The sequence below is a fragment of the Taudactylus pleione genome, unplaced genomic scaffold, assembly GCF_031769625.1.
Source record: "Taudactylus pleione unplaced genomic scaffold, aTauple2 ptg000105l, whole genome shotgun sequence".
Lineage (NCBI taxonomy): Eukaryota > Metazoa > Chordata > Amphibia > Anura > Myobatrachidae > Taudactylus > Taudactylus pleione.
In genome coordinates this window covers 5,511,747-5,524,228 of record NW_028284507.1, presented here as the reverse complement: position 1 = coordinate 5,524,228, position 12,482 = coordinate 5,511,747, and positions in this window count along the sequence as shown.

Here is a 12,482-nt window from a genome sequence, read left to right as displayed (position 1 = left end):
ACCTAATAATTAAATTTCATTCAATTTAATTAGTACTTTTTTTTTAACAATTAACATTTATAATAAACATTCAACCAGATATATGATATTTCCAATCCATGCTAATATAGATGATAGACTGAGAATGCCTTGTCAGGACTAATCCCTGATCGCTTATCTATTAGATAAACCTGTATGGACTCTAGCACTTAGCACTATAGGATGGTCATGTGACCAGTTTTGAGCATTATTATTGTTTTTTGATCTAAATATATCCAGTAGATGATTCTGATATTAACATCATAACTCGATAAAGGGATTATGGTTAATAAAATCATTGATAGATACTGTATTTTCCTTATATTAAGGCTAACATAAATATTGCCCTCTGAGATCAATTGCTTTAGCCTGATAGTCATCATGCAGATTGGAGAATGATTGAGGACTCCTAGAATACCACGTCACTAGCCTTAACATCACCTCAAGTCAGGGAGGGCGGTACTTAATGACATGGCTAGACATGATAGGTGGATTGGGACTGATTGACATCCCGCTTACCAATGATACACTTGTGGGTATATAAGGCAGTTCTGGTAAGCGGCTTGGCTTACCTTGATAAAGCTTCTAAGCGAAACGCCACGTTGGTCTGTGACGCACCCTGTTGCCACTCACTATGATCTAAATTAAAAGAAACCTCTCTGTTGCTCTCTAATAAATACCCAAGAGGGATTGTTAATAACTACATGTAGAAGCACCGAGACTAGAACTCAAGCTATACAATTGATCTGTAATCATACACTGAAAGTGATTTCTCCTTTGCTTCCTAACAGACACCCGGGAGGGTTTGTCAATAACTGCATGAGAAGCAGGGAGATTAGAACTCACACTGTGTAATAAATTTGCATATATATTTCCCATGAGCATCTTTATGAAGACTAAGTTTTAGCCCATATAAAACCAGTATTACATTAAGTATGATAAATATAATACATGAATGTTTATAATTTGGGATAAACAAATAACACAGGAGAGACACTAAATCATTTATTTAAACACATATAGGATCATTGGTTTTGATTGCTGTAATCATATAAGCAATTACAAAGCACTACCTACCAATTACTAATTATACTTATCTAAGAATAGATCTAAATGGTTTGGTAGAAATCACAGCACCCACTTATGATCGGTACTTACAACTGCTAATCATAGTTGATGAGACATGTGTGTGCATGCATGCTGACAAAATAACAGCAAGTAATAGAGTTCTGTGATCAATAAATTGGGCATGTCTAGTATAGGATAAGCGCTACACAGTATATAATAGCCTTGATCCAATATATGATTATGTGGAAGTATAGGGGCATTGCATATATTTTAACTCACTGAATTCATTACTTTTTCACTCTTCAATCGTTTTCATTTTTCACTGTTCAATTTGTCTTATGGACAATATTAAATAAATTAATATTAAAAGTTATATTTTGGATACCCCAGTTCACCACTTTAGGCATTTCATTTCTTCTTTGTTTCTCTGGTTCAATATTCATTGCCTGTGGTAGCACCCCCCAACAGACTATAATCAATATTGGGGGTTACCATTGTCCCTTATTAAGGGGTACAATGTTTTCTGGTGCGACTAGATAACCCGTATTTAAGTTACATCATTGTCAGATGGCAATGGTGATGCCATAAAAAAAATCAGTGAAATCATAGATGATATCACAATGAATAACCTCTCTAACGGCTTCACAAGAGAACACAGCACAACTGAATGGAACTGTTGGTGACATCACAATAGGTAACAACCATCATAATGCCACAATCTGTTGCCATCAAATAGATGACATCGCACTGGTGACATCAAATATAGGTGTTCAATGACACAAAGTAAGCTCACAAAATTAGTGACATCAAAATTTTTATCACAAGAGGATCATGCTCACACCAAAAAAAATCACAGTGGTTGATACTGTGGAAATGTACAGTGGTTAAATGCTACAAGCTGTCTCTCACAGTCAGGGGAGCCGTGAGGGGGGGGAGTGGGTACTAATCACCCGGGCCAGGGCTTGGTAGAGGGGCCCGGCACCGCCTCCCCTCCCTCTTATCTCACAGCAGCCCAGCACATGCTGCTGTATGCTGGGCAGCAGTGGGAGACCGCTGCAGCCATCTTCTATGCCTGTGGGGTCGAACACAAAGCCCCCTGGCTTTGCGTTGGGCTGAGAGGCTCACAGGGACCCCCTCCCTTGAAAGATTACTGTTTTCTATTTTTTTTGCCTGAGGGGGCATGGCCACGCCTCCCTTGATTGGGCCATGCCCTCTTTCCCCTGGGCCTGGTGCGGCTCTTGACGCCCCTGCTTATGGTAACTGTGTGTTATTGACTCTTAAGCCAAAATAACAACACATGTCTATAGTGCATGTCTTGCCTGAGTCACCAGACTTAAAGGTCGACCAATTGGAAATCAGGTGTTAGACTTGTTTATTTGGCTCTATAAAAGTGTCTGCATGTGCCCAAGCCTGTCACTGTGTGTATTGGAGCCTCATAGTGCTGTAACCCTGTACAGTACTTAGCCTAAGAGAGATTACTACCTTATATATTGACTGCTGATTATCTTCTCTCACCCGTATCCTGTTATCTTCAATAAATTTACTCTGGTTTGGACTCAACATGTGGACTACTCCTTGCTCACATTGCATGCACCTACCAACTTGTAGGCATCTGCCAATAGATACAACTGATTAAATCACAATGGATGAGAGCATGGAGGCTAACATATGCTAGGAGGTGACTGATGTTGCCATAAGTGACCCAATGGGTGTTTAGGGCCATAACTAGGGGTGTGTGAGCAGTGCTGCACAAAGAAACCTGGGGGCAGTGCTCTTCCTGATGCCACTTTAGTGTGGCATCATGATGTAATATTTACTGGAGAGGCTCATATGACCTCAAAACATTGATAAATGACACAGTCAGCACAGCACCCCTGCGCACCTACGGTACTGATAAGTGTGGCTAACACACACACACAAAAGAAAGGTTTTGTATGATCTCTCTAGAATTGAATACTTACGTTATATACATGATAATCTTTTTAGTGATATGCCTCTTTAACACCCATCTCCCTAATAATATTTACCAGTCGATTCCCCCTGATGTAATTGGGATTCCCCATCACGTGATCTAGTTTGAACACGTGAGCAGAACCCAATGGGACCTAACACGTGTTCTATTGACGTGTATTATTTACCATTCTCTCAATTGGACACGGCCAGACCACGTGACCTACGATGATCACGTGATCGGGAGTCCGGAACTATAGAACAACTCAGATTGACATTCACGATCTGAGAAGGTAATTTAATGTTTGTTTATTATTTACTGTATATCTTTTATGAATACCCTTTATTTGCTGTCCAGACAATAATTGTGGTTCCAAAGCACAAAAATTCTTATTGCAATAAAAAAAGAAATGTACACGCTTTGATCTAGCACAATTAGCGCAAAGACAATTAAATACAGAATATACGATACAGCCCAATACATACGCATGCGCAGCGGTCCCAGAATACAGTCATCAGTCCATAAGCTTGTGGTCATCCAAAGAGAATGGCTACTGACTGGGACCGGGACACAGGCTATGTACCCTAACAGATCATGATAACAACAATGTAGACAGACAAACATAATTCCATTGGTTCTTACTTTTGGTCTTTGTAGTTCGCTGTAGTTCATAGGACAGTTCACTAGGGGTTTGTCCCAATTCTCCACAGTCTCTTGAGATTACATTGTCTTTCTTTAATTGGTTTAAGACACTACATACAGAGTATACATTCTAGCCAATAATTTCCTATGATCCATAACCATCAAACGCAAGGTGCGACTCCCTCGCTGATAGACTCGAATATCTGGAAATAAACAGGGTGTCAGTATAGTACCAAACATGCCATGTCTACCATGTTGTATACCTTAAAGATCATATACATACATTTCACAACATAATTATATGCTACTAAAACCTCTAATATTACGTTTAATGGTATGAGTGAGTGTATATTTATGATTATATGTAAGTATGCGTTGTGCGTCTACACGTAAAAGGTGCGCTGTGTACAGGGGTTGTGTACAGCGCAAACATGCACCGTGTATGTGTTAATATTTACAATAGCAACTGTGTATATGTGTGCACGCATTGTGGATACACCTGTGATTGTTTAAGTGTATATATATATATATATATATATATATATATATATGTGTGTGTGCAAATGTGCATCAGTGTCATATACATATATTAATATATATATCTAGCTTTATTCAGTAACTGGTAATATTACGTTTACTTCTGTCTGAACTAAGGGCCTTATTCAGAGCCGGACGCTCTGACAAGAGCGCTCGCTCTGAATCAGGGCCCTCCCACCTATTTTTGGAGCGGCTTCCTGGCCGCTCGCATAGCTGTGGGTGACCACCCACAGCTTATGCGAGCGGCCAAAAAGATGGTCGCGATGGTCAAGACCATCGCGACCATCGGGCTTGCGACGAGACCCTGCGGTAGGGTCTCGCTGCCGCAAGCCTAGGAGTGCTTTTGGCTCATCACTAGTGATGTCAGTGGGGCCGGCCCCAGACGGTAGGCATTCCCATGGGAATGCCTCCGTCTGGGCAGCAACGCCCCCGGCACGACCACCAAAGGGGGCGTGCTGTCACTCACCATCGACAGCACGCCCCCTTTGATGCGAGCCCCATAGCTACGGCTTGGCTGTCGCTATGCGGGTCTCGCGCATGCGCACAACGGGCACCATTGACCCGCTTGCGAGCGCTCAGCGCTCGCGAGCGGGTCTGAATCTGGCCATAAGTTAAAAAATGACAGACAATGGAGTTGTTCTGATCAGAGATGGCCAGCCTATACTTGATGGAATCACAATGTAATCAAAGGCCACTCTCCAGCCTATTTGGAAGGTAAATGCTAGTTCCTTTAGGCATACAATGATAGTCAGACAATGGTTCATTCAAAACACTCGTCTGCACCTCACAATATGTGTGTGTTTTTCAATTACTAGTCACTGACATGTCCACAGGGCTTGTCTCCCAGCACTGGCCAAACCTTGCATTTTAAAATATATATAAAGTCTTTTAAATACATATGTATATCCGTGCGCATTTATTATGTAAAGACTTTAACAGTGTGCAGTAACACGGCAGATGTACACAAGGCTAAATTGCACCGCATACAATGATATTATACAGACTACGCCAGATGGCGGCGTGCAGACAACGCAAACATGACATCTTCAGATATTAATTTAAGATCCGGTCTCAGCCAATCATCCAGCTTCGACACTTTATTTGTGCATATTCCTCATATCCAGGAGATTTAGTATGGCTGCCTCCCATACCCATTTTTAGATTTTGATGGATGGTTCTTTTTATCTTACTGATTAATTACATGTGTTTTGAATGTTCAATTACACTGCACAACAATGAAAATGTTTCCTATGTGAAAATAGTTACTTCTAATTGATTTCAGCATGCAAAGAATGAATATGACATTTAAAACTCTCAGTTAGCTCTGAGTTCCGAGATATAGCCCATTTATGACGATGTAGGGGTATTCCTAGTGACGTGGGCAGAATGGAGAGAATCTTACCAGCAATCTGCGTTCCGCGCAGAGGGGGCGGGGCCTAATGACCCAATTAAATGAATCAGTTATTTGTCCCCTCCCCTATTCAAATATATGCGATTCACGGGATTACCCACACAAGATAACTGTGGTGCACTGAGTGACAAGCATAGTGAGCGATTCCACCAAGACATTTCAGCAATGGAACAAAGATATCAGGGTAGGTGATCACTACTGTTGGACGGTGACAAGAGATGCCCCAGAAGAGGAGTACAAGCGACAAAGAGAAAGCACCCCCATGAATAGGCCACTATATTACATAGTACTTGCGTATGCTGTATGTTTGTTTCGTTTTGTGTTCTTATTTGCGATTGATAGAAAATAAATAACAGTTGTTTTAATTCAATCAAGAAAATATCAGATTATTTTAAAATAGCTTTTCACTGTGACTATATTACTAATGTACATACAGTATCAGTTTAGTTTTTCTTGACCTCAAATTAGTAATGTATGACTATTTTTAGAAAGGAAACAAATTAAAAGTATTAATTTGTTGTCCAGTTACCTGTTGGGTATATAAGAGCAACTCTCTGACCCACACTTCAAACTCCTGATGAAGCTGAGCGGTCATTGCCCAACGAAACGCGTTGAGACCTTCCACTATTTACCACCCAGACCTTTGGGACACTTTGGATCTGTTGGATACACACTCTCTCCCCGGTTAAAAACTTGGATTAACCCCTGCAGCCATGGACGCCTCCTTGCATATTGTGCTCCAGCCTTGTTTTCTACCACCGCTGGATACCGGAGGACTTCCCAAACAGCTATTTCATCTAGGAACTGGTAACGTTGTGCTGCTATCTCTTAATCAATTGTGATTCAGCCTGCACTTTCTATAAGCTGGATGCCACAGGACTTCCTAATAACAATTTCAGCCACTAACTGACAATGTGGGGTTGATCCCATTGACTCCTTTGGGATCTTTTAGAGAGTTTCCATTTCTACCCTTATATCCATTTGGTCCTTGGTGGATATACCCAATTCTTAATTTTGTGTTTATGTTATGTCTTGAATGTTTGTATGTATATTGATATACTATATGCATGTTTTCACGGATATATGTGAATCTATTGCATGCATTTAAGTGCTGATTTTAGCTTAATAAATTACCAATTGGTACCTTTTATTCAAACCATTCATCTATAATCATTATATAATGTTCTAGCACTGGTTTCTCTATTTCTTAAAGCCAGTGGCTGCCCCCTTGGATGTAGTTTTACTGGATTCAGTAGCGTGAATTCCCCAGTTATCATGAGTAACCTGAGGGTTACTCAGATGTCTGATGTTCACGCAGATGATCCGATGCCGCATCTTCGGACACAGCAGTGGATCACATAAGCCAACAGGAGGCGTCTTTTTACACAAGATGCCTCCTGCGGCATTAGCCTTTTATAGAGAAAATAACATTTTATTAATGTCAAGACTGCAGTATGTGGCCAGCTTTATTTATCTGTACATCATAGCCCATCCTCTCCACAGGTAATTCATCTTAGGGCTCGTCCACAGCATTTTTTTGTGTGTGCGTGTTAGCCACACTTATCAGCAACGTAGGTGTGCAGGGGTGCTGTGCTGCCTGTGTCTCATTTATCAAGGGGCTGCTGCCTCATTCAGGGGTGCTTTGCCCCCCCTAGTGTGAAAAAAAAATAAAAAATTGTGTGTGCGTTAGCCACACTTATCAGTAACATAGGTGTGCAGGGGTGCTGTGCTGTCTGTGTCTCTCTTATAAAGGGGCTGCTGCCTTGTTCAGGGGTGCTTTCGCCCGTAGTGTGAAAAAAATAAAAACAATTTTTCATGTGTGTGGTTGGTTGTGTGCATTAGCCGCAACTTAGCTGCGCTATAATTGCTTGGTAACACTGCTGTAAGACCGCAGTGAGTATGAAGGACAGTCAGATGACAGGACAGCAGGATCCACATACCAGTCTTGTAGCTGCCGACAGCAGTCATGATGACGATGCAAGGCCGTCAACATCATCTATGAAGGCTGATGCACCAGGGCTTATGTCAGGCCATTTAAAAAATCAACTTTTCTACTTCAGGGTCCATAGGGTATCCACAGGATACCTTGGGGTATAGGTGTGACGTCAGTCATCGGGCATCATAGAGTTAAGCTTTTCAGCCTCCCAGGATGCACTAGGTCCCCCTCCTATACCCCGCCCCGAGCCAAGGCACCTCAGTTTAGTTTGGTGCCCGGCCGGAGTCGGGTGCACCTGTCGGAGTGGGGGCTAGAAGAGCCCCTGAAGCTTTCTTCTATGCAGCTGTGGCTGCACATCTGGATGTACAGCATGGACAGTCAGTCCTGACATCCATGCTGTCTTCCCTACACCCCCGCCGGTACCAGAATGCCGGTACCGATCTGGGGATGCTGGTGAGCATCTGGGGTCACAGCTAGCGGTGACCCCAGATGTTCCGGACCATGGCCGGATTCAAGGGGGACAAAGGTAAGCAGCGGGGTCCCGCGGTGGGTCCCCGCTGGTCACATGGTCCTAAGTCCCCAGGCAGGGGGCTCCCTGGGGACTGGCTGCAGCGTGGAGCCAGGCGACCAACCTGCACTTCCACTACCCCCTGGGACAGCGGACTGCAGCAGAGCAGTAGCGCTGCGGCGTCCCAGGGGTTAAATGCATGCCAGGGGAGCGCACCTTCCCTGTCTCACAGCCGGCGCCTCCCCCGCTGCACACAGCCCTCTCTGCACGCTGCCGACTGGTCATGTGGCAGCGCTCCTCCCCCAGGCCAGCCTCCTCTCTGCTCCTCGGTGGCCATCTTCTCTGAAACGCATGGTGAACGCTGCTGGAAGCCCGGACGGAAGCATCGTGGTCTGGGTCCCCCTGCATACCTCTCCTCCGATTTGGGTCAGGTCTGTGTATGCTGCGCTGTGTCCTACCAGGCCCTGTGTCTGTGTAGTTGAGTGATCAGCGCTGTTAGTGCAGGAATTGATATTTCTTTGCATTGTATGTGACTGTGCTAGCGCTGCTGCCTGTAACTTTTCTTCTAACTGTCAGCTTTATTACTGTCCCTGTTCTTTCTGCTAAGCCCTTGCGGTGCGGTGCTGCAGGGTGGTCTCTCGCCTATTTAATATATAATTGGTGAGAGGGGTCACATACGTGGTGCCATCATGTCTGAAAATGATTTTCCCCTCCGGCTACAGTGTACTACGTGTAAAGTACCGTTAGCGGAGGGGGAGGGTAGCGCGGAGGGCCTCTGCCGGCAGTGTTTGTCCATGGCGCGGCCTCTTACGGTTACAGCACCGGTACAGGAGCCGCCCTGGGCTTTTTTCGCTTAGGCGCTTACAGCCTTAGTGGGCCAGTTAGCTCCGCAGCCCGCGTTTACACCGATGGGTTTGTCCCAGCAGTCAGTGGTGTTGTCACCCATGCAGGGTTTCCCACGACAATTGGTGGTACCCCACAGTCTCCCTATTTCCCCGCTCCCGGTTTCTCAGGAGCCAGCATGGGTTAACTCCCTGACGAGTTCTGTACAGCACTTGTCGGATGTGTTACAAGGGGAGTCTGTGATGCGGCCACATAAACGGCCGGTGGCGTCTCTATCGGCTCCTTATGAGGATGACGTGGGGACGTCAGATGATGGGTGAGATTCTGGATCCTTATGATCAGGAACCTCTCCATACTAAGGATGCTGATGCTAAGTCCAAAGTATATATTCCTGGGCTTATTCGGGTGGTCCGCACAGCCTTGGTGATTGAGGACGAAGTTCCCCCAGTGGCTAAATCTAAGTATGCCTTTTTCAAGGATGTGAAGGGCGATGCCAGTCTTTCCTCTTTCGGGTCAGTTAGTGGACCATTTAGAGGAGGCGTGGAAACAGCCTGGCAAAAGATACCAGCCGCAGAGGTGCCTGGCGGTGGCTTATCCGTTCGCGGATAATTATTTTGCAAAGTGGGAATCCCCTCCACAGGTGGATTCTCACGTGACCCGTCTTGTCCGTAGTGCCACATTGCCGATGCCATCCATGTCCTCCCTTAAGGATGCTACGGACCGCAAGGTGGAGATCTGCCTGAAGTCCGCTTATTCCCTAGCGGGGGGGGGCAGCACGGCCGGCTATGGCCATTTGCTGGGTTGCCAGAGCGATGGAGTGCTGGGCGGATTCATTAGAGCCATCTTTTGATTCCGACTGTCCGGCCAAACAGGCGGAGTTGATTGGTAATCTCCGTGATTCGGCCACTTATATCAACGAGGTGGCCTTAGACATTAGTACTCTGGTGTCTAGAATTTCTTCAGCAGCGGTGGCTGCTCGTCGCACCTTGTGGCTGCGATCCTGGAAGGCGGACACAGATTCCAAAAAGGGTCTGGAGGCGTTGCCATTTACCGGAGAAGTTCTCTTCGGTCCGGATCTGGATAAGATTGTGGCCACGCTGGCGGCAGCCAAATCGGCTTGTCTCCCGTCGGCCGCTGCTCCTTCTGGTTCTGGACCATCATCCTTTTGGTCATCTAGGGCCCAGGGCAGGCCCAAACCACAGTTGTTTCCTCGACAGGCTGGCCCTAAGAAATCGGCCAAGCCCCGGAAGCAGGCATGGAGTACCAGACATCCGGCCCCCAAGCCAGATGACAAGCCTGCGGCCTGACGGTCCGGGCCTCCCTTTGGGGGATCCCAAAGTGGGAGGCCGCCTGCTGCAGTTCGCCCAGTGTTGGTCGGTCACTATGACAGACACTTGGGTTCTCGAGGTGGTCTCCCACGGGTACGCCCTCTCCTTCCGGCACAGACCCCCAGCTCGATTCTTCACCATGGGTCTACCATCAGACCGGAACAAGGCTACGGAGCTGCGGAAGGTATTGCACACTATGCTCCAGGCTGGAGTTATAGTGCCTGTTCCATTCTCCCAGAGGGGCCAGGGTTTCTATTCAAATCTTTTTTTGGTACAGAAACCCAATGGGTCATATCGTCCGATTCTCAACCTCAAAGCTCTCAACAGGTCTTTGCGGGTTCCGAAGTTTCGGATGGAGACCCTACGGTCCATCATTCTGGCACTGGAACCTGGGGACTACATGGTGTCATTGGACATACAGGACGCTTACCTGCATGTCCCTAATCTTTTGCGCCATCAACAGTTCCTCAGGTTTGCAATCCGCAGTGACCACTTCCAGTTTCGGCCGTTACCTTTTGGCCTGGCAACAGCACCACGTGTTTTCACCAAGGTGATGGCGGTCATGGCGGCTTCTCTGCGGCTGCAGGGAGTCCGCATGTTGCCATACTTGGATGACCTTTTATTAGTGGCAGGATCTCCAGAGCTCCTTCTACGCCACTTGGACCTGTCCATTGCGCTACTGCAACGGCACGGCTGGATAATCAACTGGCAGAAGTCCACTCTAATCCCGTCTCGGAGGATTCTGCACCTCGGAGCCTTATTGGACTCGTAACATCAGAGGATCTTCGTGACGGAGGAAAAGATCTCTGCTTTACAGTCGAGGGTGCGCAGTTGTCTGCTCAGCCGCCGGGTGTCTCTACACTCGGCGATGAGGTTACTGGGCTCCATGGTGTCGGTGTTCGACATGGTGGAATATGCCCAGTTTCACTCCAGACCTCTGCAGCACCTGATTCTGTCCAAGTGGAACAGACTGCCTCAGTCTCTGAAGTCCCAGACGATTGTGCTCACCCCGGAGGTTCGCCTGTCTCTTGCCTGGTGGTTACAGATGACCCATCTCAGCAGGGGACGTCCGTTCTGGGTTCCAAATTGGGTCCTGTTGACAACGGACGCCAGTCTTCAGGGCTGGGGAGCAGTTTCGGGTCCAAACTTGTTCCAGGGCAGGTGGACGCCGACAGAAGCGGAGCTTCCAATCAATATCTTGGAACTCCGTGCGGTCTTCAATGCTCTCCAGCAGGCACATCGGGTTCTCCAGGGTCGTCCGGTACAGGTCCAGTCGGACAACGGGAGGCGGACTTTCTAAGTCGCCAGGACGTTCATCCGGGGGAATGGTCCCTGCACCCGGACATTTTTCAACTGCTGGTGGACAGATGGGGTCTTCCAGAGATCGACCTCATGGCGTCCCGGCACAACAACAAGTTGCCGGTGTACGGGTCTCGCACAAGAGACGAAGGGGCGTCTCTGGTGGATGCTCTGTCCGTCCGGTGGACGTTCCGGTTTGCATACCTGTTCCCTCCGGTCTCCCTTCTTCCACGGGTAATCCGGAAATTCACACAGGAAGGAGGGACGCTCCTGTTGATAGCTCCCGCGTGGCCCAGATGGCACTGGTTCTCAGACCTTCAGGGTCTGTCCGTGGACAGTCCTCTGCGGTTGCCGCTATGACCGGACCTTCTGTCTCAGGGTCCTTGTCTTCACCCGGACCTGACTCGGCTGTCTTTGATGGCGTGGCTGTTGAGACGGCCATGCTGAGGTCCCGGGGGTTTTCCAGCTCTGTGGTGCATACCATGTTGCGAGCTCGGAAACCGTCTTCCGCGAGGATATACCATCGCGTGTGGCATACGTTCTTCCAGTGGTATCGATCGAGAGGTTATGCACCGCGGGAGTTTCGTCTGTCTCGGATTCTCGCCTTCCTGCAAGCGGGACTAGATCATGGGCTTCGCCTTGCTTCTTTGAAGGTACAGGTTTCGTCCCTGTCTGTCTGGTTTCACCGTAGGATTGCTACAATCCCGGATGTGCGCACCTTTATGCAAGGTGTTCTCCGCATTCAGCCGCCCTTTGTTCCACCTGTGGCGCCTTGGGATTTGGCTGTGGTCCTGAGGGCTCTCCAAGGACCGCCGTTTGAACCACTGGGCTCAGTGGATCTTAAATGGTTAACAGCTAAGACTGTTTTCCTTCTGGCTATTGCTTCGGCCAGACGTGTTTCTGAGTTAGGGGCTCTTTCTTGTAGACCCCCTTTCTTGGTT